This window comes from Pan paniscus, chromosome 8, assembly GCF_029289425.2.
Source record: "Pan paniscus chromosome 8, NHGRI_mPanPan1-v2.0_pri, whole genome shotgun sequence".
Classification (NCBI taxonomy): domain Eukaryota; kingdom Metazoa; phylum Chordata; class Mammalia; order Primates; family Hominidae; genus Pan; species Pan paniscus.
This window is the reverse complement of record NC_073257.2, coordinates 136,765,695-136,783,644: the sequence shown is the minus strand read 5'-3', so window position 1 is coordinate 136,783,644 and position 17,950 is coordinate 136,765,695. Positions and strand designations below refer to the sequence as shown.

At 44.6% G+C, this 17,950-nt stretch overlaps 1 protein-coding gene across 3 annotated transcripts in view; it reads right to left on the bottom strand.

The window, feature by feature from the left end:
* ZRANB1 (zinc finger RANBP2-type containing 1) overlaps nucleotides 1–17,117 on the bottom strand; it is a 71,433-nt gene extending 54,316 nt beyond the window's left edge. For 2 of the 3 annotated variants that reach the window (XM_034931664.3, XM_034931665.3), the window contains exon 1: nucleotides 16,702–17,117. The gene's annotated coding sequence lies outside the window, so the exon portion shown is untranslated. The remainder of the gene's footprint in view (nucleotides 1–16,701) is intronic. The other variant, XM_063607564.1, reaches the window with a different exon arrangement.
* Nucleotides 17,118–17,950: the final 833 nt, after the last annotated feature.

Genomic DNA, 17,950 nt, shown 5'->3' with positions numbered 1-17,950 from the left:
TCTTGAGCTTCAGTAGAACCTATCTTAGAGCATAGTTCCTTTACACAGTTTGAGACATCCCAGGTCAATCATGTACCTTAAATCACAATCCCAAAGAAAACTAATGTAACAACCTATGACAACATTTACCAAAGGTTTACCATGCACTCAGAAATATGGAGAGATATAACTAGACAAAACACTGTCCCTGTGCTCAGAGAACCTGCAATCTAATTGGATGAAAGACCACAGTTTTCTTAAACATGTATGGAAATGGAACAATTAACTCCAAAAATACACAGCAATCCAGCATTTAAATAATAATAAAACAACTTTTGCAAGAACTATGAACATGCTACTTCATTCAGAATTTAATTTCTGTCAGCCAGGCGCGGTGGCTCATGCCTGTAAACCCAGCACTTTGGGAGGCTGAGGCAGGTGGATCACGAGGTCAGGAGTTTGAAACCAGCCTGACCAACATGGTGAAAGCCTGTCTCTATTAAAAATACGAAAAAACTAGCTGGGCGTGGTGGCGCGCACGTGTAACCCCAGCTACTCAGGAGGCTGAGGCAGGAGAATCGCTTGAACCTGGGAGGTGGACGTTGCAGTGAGCCGAGATCGCACCATTGCTCTCCAGCCTGGGCAACAAGAGCAAAATTCCATCTCAAAAAAAAAAAAGAAAGAAAGAAAGTAAACTGATTAAGCTGGACTTCACTGATTATTTAAAACTTCTGCTCTGTGAAAGACACTGTCAAGAGAATGAGAATACCAAAAACCAGAAAAAAAATTTGCAAAAGATAAGTGACTATTATCCAAAATATACGAAGAACTCTTAAAACTCAGTAAGAAAACCACTTAACTGAAAAATGGGCAAAAGATCTGAACAGACACCTCACCGAAGAATATATATAGGTGGTAAATAAGCATATGAAAAGATGTTGAACATCTTTTCAAATGCAGGGGGGTGGCTCGCGCCTATAATCCCAGCACTTTGGGAGGCCAAGGTGGGTGGATCACTTGAGGTCAGGAGTTCAAGACCAGCCTGGCCAACATGGTGAAACCCTGTCTCTACTAAAAATACAAAAATACACCATACATCATTAGGTAATTACAAATTAAAACAATTAGATACCACCACATACTTACTAGAATGGCTAAAATCCAAAACACTGACACTAACAAATGCTGTCAAGAATGTGGAGCAACAGGAACTCTCATTCATTGCTGGTGGGAATTCAAAATCATACCTGTAATCCCAGCACTCTGGGAGGCCGAGGTGGGTGGATTACTTGAGGTCAGGAGTTCAAGACCAGCCTGGCCAACATTGTAAAACCCCATCTCTACTAAAATTATAAAAAAACTAGCCAGGTGCGGTGGCGGGTACCTGTAGTTCCAGCTACTTGGGAGGCTGAAGCACAAGAATCACTTGAACCCAGGAGGCGGAGGTTGCAGTGAGCCAAGAATGCGCCACTGCACTCCAGCCTGGGCAACAGAGTGAGACTCCATCTCAAAAAAAACAAAAACAAAAACAAAAATCTTTACACCCGTATAGTGTGGGAATTTTTTTCTAATTGCAAAAAGTTGGAAAGAACCAAGATGTCCTTCAGTGGGTGAATGGATAAACTGTGGTACATCCAGACAATGGAATATTATACAGCTCTAAAAACAAATGGGCTATAAAGCTACAGAAAGACATGGATGAACCTTAAATGCATACTACTAAGTGACAGACAACCTGAAACAGTTACATAATGTATGATTCCAACTATATGACATTCTAGAAAAGGCAAAACATGAAGACAGTAAAAAGATCAGGGGATTGCAAGAGTTAGAGGGAAGGGATGAATAGGAAGAGCACACAGAGGAGTTTTAGAGCAGTGAAATCACTGTGTGCTATTATGATAGATACTTTTCAGTATAAATTTGTCAAAGCCCATAGAATCTACAGAGTGAATCCTACTGTAAATTATGTACTTTGGGTGATTATGTGTCCATGTTGGTTCATTAATTGTTAACAAATATACCACTCTGCGGAAGGATGTAGACAGTGGGGGAAACATGGGGGCAGCAGATGTATGGGAACTCTCTGTATTTTCTGCTCAATTTTGTTGTGAACTTAACACTGCTCTAAAAAATAAAGTATTTTTAGGCCAGGCGCAGTGGCTCACGCCTGTAATCCCAGCATTTTGGGAGGCTGAGGTGGGCAGATCACCTGAGATCAGGAGCTCAAGACCAGCCTGGTCAACATGGTGAAACCTTGTCTCTACCAAAAATACAAAAGTTAGTCGGGAGTCGTGGTGGGCGCCTGTAATCCCAGCTACTGGGGAGGCTGAGGCAGGAGAATCACTTGAACCTAGGAGGCAGAGGCTGCAGTGAGCCGAGACCACACTACTGCACTCCAGCCTGGGCAACAGAGCAAGACTCTGTCTCAAAAAATAATAATAACGGAGAGTATTTAAAATGACACAGGGCTGGAGCAGTAGGAACCACTGCTGTAATCCTAGCACCCTGGGAGGCCTAGGAGTTCAAGATCAGCCTGGGCAACATAGTGAGACTCCATCTCTACAAAAAATTGTTATAAAGTTAGCCCAGTATGGTGGCACACGCCTGTAGTCCCAGCTAGGCTGAGGTGAGAGGATCACTTGAGCCCAGAAGGTCAATGCTGCAGTGAACTATGATCACACCACTGCACTACAGCCAAGAGAAAAAGCAAAATCTTGTCTCCAAAAAATACATTTATATCCTTAAGAGGGCATAAAAAGCCCTTCATGACTAACTGATTTTTGATTTTTAACAGAGAGGGTCTTACTCTGTGGCCTAAGCTAGAGCAGCATGATCATGGCTCACTGCAACCTCAACCTCCCAGACTCAAGTGATCCTCCCACCTCAGCCTCCAGAGTAGCTGGGACTACAGGCGCACACCATTACACCAAGCTATTTTTTAAATTTTTATTAGAGACAAGGTCTCATACATTGTCCAGGCTAATCTCGAACTCCAGGCCTCAATCTTCTCGACTCAGCCTTCCAAAGTGCTGGGTTTACAGGCATGAGCCACTGCACATAGCCATGATTAATCTTTTAAGTATCTTCTCAGCTACTCTTCCAAATATATACGTCAAGAATATCCTATAATATTTCCCTTTAATAATTTATTATCTTTCACTAAAGCATAGAAATGTACTTTACTATGGAAAAACCACTTTCATCCCTTGATATTTATACCTAGTTCTCTCACATATATGAAAATGTACCAGGTCAGGTACCGTGGCTCATGCCTGTAATCCCAGCACTTTGGGAGGCCAAGGCAGGCGGATCACCTAAGGTTAGGAGTTTGAGACCAGCCTGGCCAACATGGTGAAACGCCGTCTCTACTAAAAATACAAAAATTAGCTGGATATGGTGGTGGGTACCTATAATCCCAGCTACTCGGGAGGCTGAGGCAGGAGAATTGCTTGAACCCAGGAGGAGGAGGCTGCAGTGAGCCAAGGTTGCACCACTGCACTCCAGCCTGGGCGACAGAGTGAGAATCCATGAAAGAAAGAAAGACAGAAGGAAAGGAAGGAAGGAAATGTACTGCACTTTCAAAATGTGAGTTTGAGTCCCTCTCCCTCTCTTACATCTGAAATACTAGCCAAATCCTTAGAACCCAAGCCTCTCATCTGAAAAAATGGGGACCATAATGGCTTACCTATCTTTAAGTGGAGGGCTAAAACTGATCACTTCAAAACCCAAGTCCTATAATTAACATCACGAACACTCGCCAGCTTGATGTAACATCAACTTAAGTTTTGTACGGAGCTTTAGGTAAAGAACACTAACTTCATTGAATCCTCAGGTACCTTCCCTCTTAAAGTACCCCATATCTCCTTTTTTTTTTTTTTTTGAGACAGAGTCTCGCTCTGTTGCCCAGGCTGGAGCGCGATGGCAGATCTCACCTCACTGCAACCTCTGCCTCCCAGGTTCAAGTGATTCTCCTGCCTCAGCCTCCTAAGTAGCTGGGACTACAGGCGTGTGCCACCACACCCAGCTAATTTTTGTATTTTTGATAGAGACAGGGTTTCACTATGTTGGCCAGGCTGGTCTCGAACTCCTGACCTCATGATCCACCCGCCTCGGCCTCCCAAAGTGCTGGGATTACAGGCATGAGCCACGGCGCCCAGCCTCCATTTTTATGAATAAGAATCTGTGTTGGCCGGGCGCGGTGGCTCACACCTGTAATCCCAGCACTTTGGGAGGCAGAGGTGGGCAGATCACGAGGTCAGGAGATCGAGACCAACCTGACCAACATGGTGAAACCCCGTCTCTACTAAAAAGACAAAAAAAAATTAGCCAGGTGTGGTGGTGCGCACCTGTAATCCCAGCTACTCAGGAGGCTGAGGCAGGAGAATTGCTTGAATACTGGAGACGGAGGTTGCAGTGAGCCGAGATCTCACCACTGCACTCCAGCCTGGGCAACAGAGTGAGACTCCGTTACAAAAAAAAAAAAGAATCTGTGCCTTCAAGAGAGGTGAAACATCTCGTCCAGGGTCACAAGGCTAGGAAGTGAACCCCAGTTCTGACTCCAGTACCCTCTTGCTAATGCACCACAACCTTCCATGATTATAAACACATTGTCCAAGATTATCAGGCTACAAAACAGACTAGCTAGCTATCACTGATACTACCTCCTAAACAAGTCTCCAAAAGTTTGCTTCATTCCAGACTCCCCTGCTATACCCCTATTCCAAGCCACCATTATTTGTCACTTGGATTACTGCAGAGACTAAGTGATCTAGCACTTCCACTCTATCCACCATCCTTACACAGAATAAAATTAAAACTCCCCAGCCTTACTTACAAATTTTTACATAAAGTGACTTTCTGTTCCTTTTACAAGTCAAGATGATTCTCCCTTTAGGTGCTTTGTATTAGAAATCTCCTCTGCCTAGAATGTTATTTCCCCAGATTTTCCACGTCATTCTTGTCATTGAGATATCAGTTTAAATGTCACCTCTTCAGAAAGATTTTCTCTGACCACTCAGGCATTCTCCATCACATCACCCTACTTTAATTTTCTGCACAGCACTTATCACTATCTGACATTTCTTTCTTCATTTGTCTCTCCACACTAGAGCGTAAATAGAACACAATTAGCAAAGACTTTGTCTTGTTCACAGATGTATCCCAACATTTAGTATACGTTTAACAATGAACAGATTATATGTTTTGTATGCAATCATCTTTTCAACAGTATTTTATGTAATCTTTTAGAAAATCCTAAGCAACTTCAAATCACATAGTAGGTGCCCAATAATAAAAAAAAAAATGTACTAAAATAATTTCTATAAAAACAATGCCTTCAACACTTCTAATATATACCACAAATATCCCTGACATATCTTCCCAATACACACTCACAGTTGCACAGTTGGGGAGGGGTGGGTAATGGCTCTTCACATCTGTAAAGATGATCCACACTTAAGGAGATCACTCCTCCCTTCTAATTCCCAGCCCCAGGGGAAGGTGAGGATCAAGTGCTAAGAGTGCCTTTCCAACCTCATCCGCATGCTTCGGGCAAGACCGTAGCCTCTGCTAGTCCCTAAAGAGGACATATAATTTTCATGTCTCCATGCCTTCACTCCTAACAGTAGGCATGTCTCCATGCCTACTCCTATTCCCCTTCTTACCCAGTTTTATATACCTAGAAATCTGGTGGTACTCCTTCAAGGACCAGCTTAAATGTTCCCACCTCGGTAAAGCCCATCCTTACCAACCCCAATCTCATGTTACTGAATAAACTTAGTCCTTTTATTTATTTTTTCTTTTTTTCAGACAGTCTTGCTCTATCGCCCAGGCTATAGTGCAGTGATGCGATCTCAGCTCACTGCAACCTCCATCTCCCAGGTTCAAGCAATTCTCATGCCTCAGCCTCCCAAGAAGCTGGGATTATGGGCATGTGCCACCATGCCCAGCTAATTTTTGTGTTTTTGGTAGACATGGGGTTTCGCCACGTTGGCCAGGCTGGTCTCCAACTCCTGGCCTCAAGTGATCTGCCCGCCTCAGCCTCCCAAAGTGCTGGGATTACAGGAATGACCCACCGCGCCAGGCCTTTAATCCCTTCTTTACCACTTCAAAACAAACTTCTAAAATAGTTCTTAGTTTACTGAATTATGATTTGTTTCTAACACTCAACTGTGAAAAACTCATTATGTCCCTAAACAGTATCTGCATGTAACCATTGCTTATTAATCATTTAGTTAATAAAAAGAAACTTAATATTCTGCTGGTATCAAAAGATAGTATTCCACAAAAAGTTTAGTTAGTTCGGAAAACTGAACTAGTTCCCGTTTAAAAATAAACTTTAGCTCCATTAAATACCAAAAAGTGAAGTTAATTACCCACCACAAACAAAAGAGGAAAGGATTTAGAAGTGGTTTAAAAATCACAGAAGTGATGTCTTCAGAATTCCACTCACGAGTGTATTGTTTCAACTTTTACTGTGCAACACTAAGAGAGATTCTTTCCTTCTGCTGCAGAATAGGGATAATTTCTTCATATATCCAGGGAATCCTGCCTTGCAATAAATCAACTTACAGTTGAGAATTACAGGGCTGGGCGCGGTGGCTCACGCCTGTAATCCCAGCACTTTGGGAGGCCGAGGCGGGCGGATCACGAGATCAGGAGATCGAGACCATTCTGGCTAACACGGTGAAACCCCGTCTCCACTAAAAATACAAAAAATTAGCCGGGCGAGGTGGCGGGCGCCTGTAGTCCCAGCTACTCAGGAGGCTGAGGCAAGAGGATGGCGTGAACCCCAGGGGGCGGAGCCTGCAGTGAGCCGAAATCACGTCACTGCACTCCAGCCTGGGTGACAGCGAGACTCCGTCTCAAAAAAAGAAAAAAAGAGAATTACAGTGATAGCCTGCATAACCATGTGTCAATCAAAGACAGACTGTATATGTGACAGTGGTCCCCATAAGATTATATAACAAAGCTGAAAAATTTGCCTTGTGATGTCAAAGCCATCATAATGTCATGGCACAACACATTCATTACTCACATGTTTGTAGTGATGCTGGTGTAAACAAACCTACTGTGCTGGCAGTCTAGCTATGTGTAGCATGTAAAATTATATACAGTACGTAATATCTGATCATGATAATAAGTATGTTACCAGTTTGTTTACTATACTTTTTATTGTCATTTTACAATGTTACTCCTACTTACTTTAAAAAAAAAAAAAGTCTACTGTAAAGAAGCCCTAGGCAGGTCCTTCAGGAGGTATTCTAGAAGGCATTGTTATCACAGATGATAGCTCTACGCATGTTATTGCCCCCGAAGACCTTTCAGTGGGACAAGATGTACAGGTGGAAGACAGTGATACTGATGATCCTGACCCTGTGTAGGCCTAAGCTAACGTGTGTCCTAGTTTTTGGCAAAAAAAGCTTATAAGGTAAGGATCTAAAGAACCAAAATATTTTTTGTGCAGCTATACAATGTGTTTGTGTTTTAAGTGTTACTACAAAAGTCTAAAGTTTTTTTAAAAATTAAAAATTTATAAAGTTAAAAAGTTACAATAAGCTAAGATTAATTTATTTTTGAAGAAAATTTTTAAAATAAATTTAGTGTAGCCAAAGTGTTCACTGTCTATGAAGTCTACAGTGGTGTATAGTAATGTCCTTGACATTCACTCATCACTCACTCACTGACTTACCCAGAGCAACTTCCAGTGTTGCAAGCTCCATTCCCCTATATAGGTGTACCATTTTTTATCTTTTACACCATATTTCTACTGTGCTTTTTCTATGTTTATGTTTACACTCATGAATACTTATCTTTGTGTTAGAAAAACATCACAGTATTCAATACAGTAACATGCTATACAGCGTTTATGGCCTAGGAACAACAGGCTATAAGCCATGGCCTACTGTGCAGTAGGCTATACTATCTAGGTTTTGTCTAAGTAGACTCTATGATGTTCGCACAACGACAAAATCACCTAACAATGCATTGCTCAGAACATTTAAGCAACGCGTGACTGTGCACTGCTAAAACTAAGAGTGTTTCAACAAATGATGCAGGGATAACTAGACAGCCACATGCAAAAAAAACTGAGTTGGACCTCTGCCTCAAATTATATACAAAGCTCAACTCAAAATGATCAGAGACCTATATTTGAGAGCTAAAACTAAGAAACTCTTAGAAGAAAACATAAATTGTCATGACCCTGGGTTAGGCAAAAGCACAAGTGACAAAAGAAAACATAGGTAACTAGACTTCATCAAATTAAAAACTTTTGTGCTTCAAAGAACACCATAAAGAAGGTGAAAACACAACCCACAGACAGAAGAAAGTATTTGCAAATATAGGAAGGGAATTGTATCCAGAATACATAAAGAACTCTTGCAAAAAATCACCAACAAAAAGACAACCCAAATGAAAAATGGGCAAAACACTGAAATAAACACCTCTCTAAACAAGATATGCAAATGGCCAAGAAGCACATGAAAAGATGCTCATCATTAGTCATTAGGGAAATGCAAATAAAAACTAGGAGATGCCATTCCACTAGAATGACAATTTAAAAAAAAAACAGACAATAACAAGTGTTGATTAGGATGTAGAGAAACGGAACATATATTGCTGGCAGAAATGTAAAATGGGCAGGGAGCAGTGGCTCACGCCTGTAATCCCAGCATTTTGGGAGGCCGAGGCGGGTGGATCACTTGAGGTCAGGAGTTCGAGACCAGCCTGGTCAACATAATGAAACCTCGTCTCTACTAAAAAAATACAAAAATTAGCCAGGCATGGTGGTGCGTGCCTGTAGTCCCAGCTACTCAGGAAGCTGAGACATGAGAATCGCCTGAACCCGGGAGGCAGAGGTTGCAGTGAGCCGAGATCACGCCACTGCACTCCAGCCTGGGCAGACAAAGTGAGACGCTGTCTCAAAAAAAAAAAAAAAAAAAAGTAAAATGATGCAACCCCTTTGGAAAACAGGTAGAAAGTTCCTCAAAGGTTAAACATAATTAGCATATGACCCAGCAATTCCATCTGTAGGTATATACCCAAGAGAACTAAAAACTTACATCCGAACAAAAACTTGTACACAAATGTTCACAGCAGTATAATAGCCAAAAAGTGGAAAAAATCCAAATGCCCATCAATCAATGAATGGATAAACAAAATGCTGTTTATACAATGGAATATTAGCCAGCCACAAAAAGGAATGAAGTACTGACACATGCCACAACATAAACCTTGAAAGCATTATAAGTGAAAAAAGCCACATAAACGGTCATATATTGTACAATTCCATTTACGACATATCCAGAATAGGCAAATCTAGAGAGACAAAGTAGATTAGTGGTTGCCAGGAGCTGAGGCAAGGGGGAAATGACTCCTTAATGAGTACAGAGTTTCTTTTTGGGGTCATGAAAATGTTCCAGGATTATATAGTGGTTGGTAATGGCTGTACAACTCTGTTAACTATACTAAAAACTACTGAATTGTATACTTTAAAGGGGTGAATTTTATGGTATATGAAATACACCTCGATGAAGCTGCTTTTTTTTTTTTTTAGAAAAAACTGGAAAGATTTGCAACTGATTCCAATTAATATCATGCATTCAAATATTTTTTATTTATATGAATTAAAACCACCCACATTATGGCCAGGTGCGGAGGCTCATCAAGCCTGCAGTCCCAGCACTTTGGGAGGCCAAGGCGGGCAGATCACTTGAACTCAGGAGTTTGACACCAGCCTGAGTAACGTACCAAGACCCCATCTCAAAAAAAAAAGAGACCACCCACATTAAAAATTGACTTGACAAAGGATGAAAAACGAAAACTGTGGTGTGTGAGTTCAGGAGTGAGAGGGACAGTTTGCCCTCAATATATGAACAATAAAAATAACAAAAATTCTTTTTTTTTGGTAAGAGATAGGGTCTTGCTACTTTGCCCAGTTATATGGTTTGGCTCTGTGTCCCCACCCAAATCTCATTGCCAACTGTAATCCCCATGTGTCGAGGGAGGGACCCGGTGGGAAGTGACCAGATCATGGGGGCGATTTCCCCTATGCTGTTCTTGAGATACTGAGTGAGTTCTCAGGAGATCTGATAGTTTAAAAGCGTGGCACTTCCCCTGCTCACTCTCTCTCTCCTGCCTTGTGAAGGTGCTTTTATTCTCTTCGCCTTCTACCATAAGTTTCATGAAGCCTCCCCAGTCATGAGAAACTGTGAGTCAGTTAAACCCCTTTTCTTTATAAATTACCAATCTCAGGTAGTTATTTTTCTTTTCTTCCGAGGCAGGCTGGAGCGCAGTGGCACAATCTCGGCTCACTGCAACCTCCACCTCCTGGGTTCAAGATTCTCCTGCCTCAACCTCCCGAGTAGCTGGGATTACAGGTGCGCACCACCACGCCCAGCTAATTTTTTTGAATTTTTAGTAGAGACACGGTTTCACCATGTTGGCCAGGTTGGTCTCGAACTCCTGATCTCATGATCCACCTGCCTTGGCCTCCCAAAGTGCTGGGATTACAGGTGCGCACCACCACGCCCAGCTAATTTTTTTGAATTTTTAGTAGAGACACGGTTTCACCATGTTGGTCAGGTTGGTCTCGAACTCCTGATCTCGTGATCCACCTGCCTTGGCCTCCCAAAGTGCTGGGATTACAGGTATGAGCCACAGCACCTGGCCTCAGCTAGTTTGTTTTTGTTTGTTTGTTTGTTTTTGAGACAGAGTCTCGCTCTGTCGCCCAGGCTGGAGTGTAGCTCGGCTCTCTGCAACCTCTGCCTCCTGGGTTCAAGCAATTCTCCTGCCTCAGCCTCCCGAGTAACTGAGACTACAGGCGTGCACCACCATGCCCAGCCAATTTCTGTGTTTTTAGTAGAGACGAGGTTTCACCATGTTGGCCAGGATGTTCTTGAACTCCTGACCTTGTGATCTACCCGCCTAGGCCTCCTAATGTGCTGGGATCACAGGAGTGAGCCACTGCGCCCAGCTGGTAGTTCTTTATAGCAATGTGAAAACAAACTAATACACCCAGGCTGGACTCGAATTCCTGGGATCAAGCGATCCTCCCACCTGAGCCTCCCACGTAGCTGGGACTACAGCCACATGCCACCACGCCTGGGTAGTAGTTTATTTTTTTCATTACTAAAAAATTTAGGGCCAGGCGCAGTGGCTTACCACGGCTGAATACAAAAATTAGCCAGGCAAGGCTGGGCACAGTGGCTCACGCCTGTAATCCCAGCACTTTGGGAGGCAGAGGCGGGCAGATCACGAGGTCAGTTCGAGACCAGCCGGGCCAACACGGTGACACCCCGTCTCTACTAAAAGATACAAAAAAATGAGCTGGGCATGGTGGCACATGCCTGTAATCCCAGCTACTCAGAAGGCTGAGGCAGGAGAATCACTTCAAGCCGGGTGGTGGAGGCTGCAGTGAGCTGAGATCGTGCAATTGTACTCCAGCCTGGGCGACAGGGAGAGACTCCATCTTAAAAAAAAAAAAAAAAAAAAAATAGCCAGGTGTGGTGGCACGCATCTGTAGTCTCAGCTACTGGGGAGGCTGAAGTGAGAGGATAGCTTGAGCCTGGGAAGTCAAGGTTGCAGTGAGTTGTGATCATGCCATACACTCCAGCCTCCTGGGCAACAGAGTGAGACCCTATTAAAATATACATATATATATTTTTTTTTACATATATATATTTTACATATATATTTTACATATACATATATTTTACATATATATATATATAATTTGGTCTCAGGGGTTCATGCCAATAATCCCAGCACTTTGGGAGGCCAAGGCAAGAGGATTGGTTGAGCCCAGGAATTCAAGACCAGCCTGGGGGCAATATAGAGAGATCTTGTCTCTACAAAAAATTTTTTTAAAAAGCCAGGCACAATGGTACACACCTATAGTTCCAGCTACTTGGGAGGCTAAGGTGGGAGGACAGTTTGTTGAGTCATGATCAGCACTGCACTCTGGCCTGGGAGACACAGCAAGACCCTGTGTCAAAAAAATTAAATTAATTTTTTTTAATTTAATTCACTAGGCAGCAGAAAAAATATCAATTTTATATTCAATTTACCTGGCCAACCCCCATTTTAAAATTCAAACTTATGGCTCCTGTCAAAAACTTCATGGAATTAACCAAAATACCACCCTTCCAAAAAGCAAAGAATGCTTACGGATCCAGATTTTTCAGGTAGTGAAATCACTGGTATAATTCTATGAAAATACCTTTTACAAATCTAGTAGCCTAAAATGCCTACTATTTCTGAAAAGTTTATGGACAGTCATTTTAACTTCAATGATGCTAAAAGGTTTCTGACACTTGAAAAAAAAGAGTTTTTATATACTTTCTAAAAATGAATTTCAAGGGGAAAAATATTTTATTGAACTGGAGAAAGAGGACAGGTTTCCACATAGATGTAGTAGGTAAGTCAAGATGGTTTAGTGCCAAGAGACTGTGTACCCATAAAATACCATACCTCCTACTCATCCAATACAAGAGAAACACACACACCTATTTTCCAAATGCATCAGCATTCACCTATGTACTACATAATTACATGTGTTATCCTTGGTATACAAAAATTCTGTGGACCAGCTTATTTTTCATTCAAGACGGTTGACAGGTAGCAGTAGTGAATCACATATTCTCCTGTCTCATCTGCCTTATCATCAGTGACACAGGCTGCCAACATCTGAGGTTAAAAATACAAACTGAGGCTACAGATTATTTTCTCCTTCCCATGATGCTAAATGTTACCTCCATACGATATGGAATGACCAAACTTAGCATCCAAGACCCAAGTAACTGCCCCAGACACAAATCTGAAGTAAACCAGAGAAACATAATATTTAATTTTTATTTTAATAATATGACACAAACACTATCAAAATGCTGAACATCCTCTACAGGGCAAATAAGTATGCTGATAATAGATATAAACATACCAACCAAATTTTTAAAGAGACAGCCATAGTTTCAAGTATTTGTCTCATAAACCATAAAGTCCCAGAAACACCAATACTTACTACAGTACAAACTGCATATCCTAGAATACCTCTATAACCAAAAATACTTTGTCAGACCATGTATTCATATTTTCAGTGCTGAATATATGGTCTCCATAGATAGATACAGGGTATAGAGTTATACCCATTTGGCAGAAGTCTTAAAAAACTAGTTGGGAAGCAAAATAGAAACATAAAAAGATAAACTGAAATCAAGGCTAGCATATTCTAAGAAAAGAAAGTCTCACGCAAGAGAAGACTGAATAGATCCCTTGGGTTAAAGTAGTCAAAAAAGGCTTCTCTAGAGACAGGACCTCTCTTGGCCCAGAACATTGTCTCCATGAATACAAGCAGAAGAGGATTTCAAACAGAAAGAATGGCATAAAGAAAGGCCAAGAGGAGAGACTTCATAGGAACAACAAGCAAGTTAGTGTGGCTAGAGTTAGGGATTCACAAGTAAATTAGAGTTAGGACTGAAGAATGGATCAGTTCCAGACTACAGAGAAACCTGAATACCACACCAAGAAGCTTGAACTTTATTTTGCCTGTATAAAGGAGTTTTCTCTAAGTCTTTATGTTGTGATGTGAGGAGGTAAGAGTGTTCAAATGTGCAAGTATTTACCCAAAGCATAAGTGGAGCACAAATATTCCAAATCGAATACCAAATCAATGAGAGGATAAGTATTGAAAGCCCAGACACAAGAGATTATTATTGGAAAGGAAGAGGCAAGCAGCAATGCCCAAATAATAAAACTGAACCAAATCCGGCCGAGTGCGGTGGCTCACGCCTGTAATCCCAGCCTCTGGGAGGCCGAGGCAGGCAGATGATCATCTGAGGTCAGGAGTTTGAGACCAGCCTAGCCAACATGGTGAAACCCTGTCTCTACTAAAAATACAAAAATTAGCCAGGCGTGGTGGCACGCGCCTGTAATCCCAGCAGCTACTCGAGAGACTGAGGCAGAAGAATCGCTTGAACCCGGGAGGCGGAGGTTGTAGTGAACCGAGATCATGCCACGGCACTCCAGCCTAGGCAACACAGTAATGAGACAAGGTCTCAAAAAAAAAAAAAAGGGGGGGGGGGGGGGCCGGACGCGGTGGCTCACGCCTGTAATCCCAGCACTTTGGGAGGCCGAGGCGGGTGGATCACAAGGTCAGGAGATCAAGACCATCCTGGCTAACACGGTGAAACTCCATCTCCACTAAAAATACAAAAAATTAGCCGGGCGTGGTGACAGGTGCCTGTAGTCCCAGCTACTCGGGAGGATGAAGCAGGAGAATGGCGTGAACTCGGAAGGCGGAGCTTGCAGTGAGCGGAAATCGCGCCACTGCACTTCAGCCTGGGTGACAGAGAGAAGACTACATCTCAAAAAAAAAAAAAAAAAAAAAAAGGAGGAGGAGGAAAAAAAAAAAACCTGAACCAAATTAATAGTGGTCTACTTTTGTTTTGTTTTGAAATGCAGTCCCGCTCCGTTGCCCAGGCTGGAGTGCAGTGGCTGGATCTCGGCTCGCAGCAACCTCCTCCTCCGGCGTTCAAGAGATTCTCTTGCCTCAGCCTCCCGAGTAGCTGGGATTACAGGCACACGCCACCATACCCGGCAAATTTTCTTATATTTTTAGTAGAGACGGGGGTTTCACCATGTTGGCCAGGCTGGTCTCGAACTACTGACCTCAGGCGATCCGCCCGCCTCAACCTCCCAAAGTGCTGGGATTACAGGCATGAGCCACGGGCCCGGCCAGTGGACTACTTTTGTAATTCACATTTAAAGTTTACATTTATTATAAAGCACATGGACAAGCTCTCACTGTATCAATTACACATATGAAGCAATTTGCCTCATATATTGTACAACTAGATGAGTTCCAAAACTATGTTAATCCTCAGACTTTAAAAGTGACATGCCATAACCCCTGTCAGTGTACAGACATGGATCAAGGCCATGAGCTTAAAATATATTACCATGAATGAGTTCATCACACCCAAGCACATTTCAAGAGTAAATAAATGGGTGTCCCAATGCTCTGAGGCATTAATAAAAGGTATTGAAACAGCAACAGAAATAAAATCCCTCATGACACTCAGATAACATCCTCCTCAAAAGAGCAAAATGTCATTACTGTCCTACTATCTCGTAAACCCCCAACAGCCCAATAAAAACAATGTTATGAAATTTTAGTATAAAGAGACTGCCTATCTTTAGAGCCAAAAGTCAATAGGATTCTAAATTTTTTTAGAATTACCTCATTTAATTCAAAATAATAACAAGGAGACAAGATCCAGCTTTATTTCTCCCATAGTTCAGATGACTTTCCCAAGAGCCTTGGCACAAGCCAAGATCAAAATTCCTTATGGTTTCCCCTGGCTTATGGTTTGTACACTGAGTCATCCATGTTTGACCAAAACAGGGGTACTGCTGGATGCTGCACAAGTGATAAAAGAAGTTAACTAAAACACACAGGTAAAGAAATAACTCATTATATAATAGGTCCCAGAGTTAAAGATTTCTCTCAGGCCAAGCGCGGTGGCACATGCCTATAATCCAGGACTTTGGGAGGCCGAGGCGGGCAGATCACCTGAGGTTAGGGGTTCGAGACCAGCCTGACCAACATGGAGAAACCCCATCTCTACTAAAAATACAAAATTAGCCGGGCGTGGTGGCGCATGCCTGTAGTCCCAACTACTCGGGAGGCAGAAGCAGGAGAATCGCTTGAATCTGGGAGGCGGAGGTTGCGGTGAGCCGAGACAGCGCCACTGCACTCCAGCCTCGGTAACAAGGGCGAAACTCCGTCTCAAAAACACAAAAAATTATCTCCAATTGTGTTCCTAAAACGGTATTTTTGCACATTAGATTAACATCATCATAAACACGGTGAAACCAAAATACTGGTAAGATGGGGCGGCGCTTAAATCGATAGTCTACGGAGTTACAGAAAAGGGTAATCAACTGACTGAAACACGAAATCCTCAGCAAGAGAGTTTCAAAACACCAGTGTATCTCAAAGATAATGGGCCGGTTCAAACTTCCAGGCTTAACCTAAACTGCCTGTCCCTTGCGCTTAATGCCAGCATTCACTACAGTTCTTTTGTCTGTGAAATGACCCGCACCAAACCATAGCAGAGAAAAAACAGATCCTTGCATTGAACACTCGTTACTGCGAGCAGGAGGGGTAGACGAATCTTTCCACTAGCTCCAGCTCCTCCTCCCCACCCGCCTCGTCGTCCCCCACCTTTATTTTCCTACAAATGGCAACTGGAGGCCACCGCAGGAGGTGGAAAGCAAGCGGCCGAGGGACTGAAATACAAGTTTGGAGACACCAGGACCAACTTGTGGCGATGGACCCAAGTGTTTACGGCCTATTGCGGAGTGGGAGCGAAACCCCACTCGCCGATCCGTCTCCGGCAGGAAAAGAAGTTGTGGGGAAATCTGGCGGAAGAGCGGCGGTGGGACCGGCACCGCGTCCAGCCACGGGCGGCCGGCGGTCGGTAAACAAGCTGGGCGGACCCGCCCTCCCACAGCCCCCGGGCCGTCCCCGCAACCGGAGCGCCCAAGATGGAAGCGCCGACAGCGGCGGCCCGGGCCCCTGCCCTCCCCGCGCCTGCGACGCGGTCGCCCCTGGGGCGCCGGGCGGGCGGACAGCCCGTGAGGCCCGGCAACCTGGGCGCCGCCTGGGAGCGAGGGGCCCGGCAGGCCGCGGTGGGGCGCCCCCCGGGGCCCGGTTACCTGGCGGCGGCGGCGGCTCCTCCTCCAGCTCCTGCTCCTCCTCCCCGTCCGACGGGCGCTTGGCGGCGGCGGCGGCGGCGGCGGCAGCGGCGACTCCCCGCGCAGCCCGCGGCTACGAGTCGAGCCCGGCCCCTCTCCGCCTCCCTTCGCGCCGCCGCCCGCCCCGCTGCTGCCGCCTCCGCCCTCTCCCCTCAGTCAGGACATGGTCTCCGAGGGTCCGCGCGCGGCTCCCGGCTGCCGGAGGCCGGGGGAGAGGAGCGGAGAGGAGGCGCGGAGGCTGGGGAGCCCCGGGGGGCGGGGGCAGTGAGGTGTGGGAGGCGGCCGCGGGCGCTGCGGACCCCTAATGGCGGCGGCCGAGGGACCCGGAGCCAAATAAACCCCGCGGCGAGCGGCACAACGTCAAGGCCGGACCCCGCCGCTCGCCGCCCTGTCATTGGCCCCGAGGCTGCCGCCGGCGCAGCCAATGAGCGACCGCCTCTTTCCGGGCTCAGGGGGCGGGTCGAAACAGGGTGACGTCAGGCGGCGCGCGGCCCCGATTGTGAGTCGGCGGCGCGCGTCGGCCCCGTTCCCGTTCCTTTCCGCGGCCGACTGCGGTCTTGAGGGTGCTGGACTGCCGCGGGGTGCGTGGCGCTCGGGGGCGCCGGCTGACGGCGGCCTGGAGGGCGTCCTCGGCGGTGTCTGGACGCGCGCTTTGCGTCTTCTCTGCGACAGATGCGCCAGAGTTTTAAGTTAACCCCCAGGTCTCACGTATCCTAAGTGATCTACCTATAACCTAGATGCTGCTTTACTTTTTCTAAGGGACTTTGAAGCTCTTCGTAAAACACCAGGGAAGATAAAGCTCTAGGTGCTTTGTGATGGTTTGATTTTTTAAATTTATGTTTTGCAGTGTCCGATTTTTACCCCTGCCTTTGCTGGGGCTATCCATGTATATGGATGTATGTGTATATTTCTCTTTGCTTTATGCATGGTACATGTGTGCGTACGTAGATGGACACGCGATGAAAAGTCATGGAGAGCTTGCCTCTTGCTCTCCTCCAGGACTCCCTGGCTCTAGTCTTGGGAAAATCCGACCTTCTTATGGCTGCCTTTTCTGTAGATTAGAAATAAGCCTTTCCTAATAAGACTTATTTCTGTAAATAAGCCTTACCTATCTTCAGGCCGAGGATAAATTACAGCTATGGAAAAAAATACTGCTTAGGAGAATCACCTGGAACCAAGTTCTAAACAGAATATGTGTATTTCTTTCTTT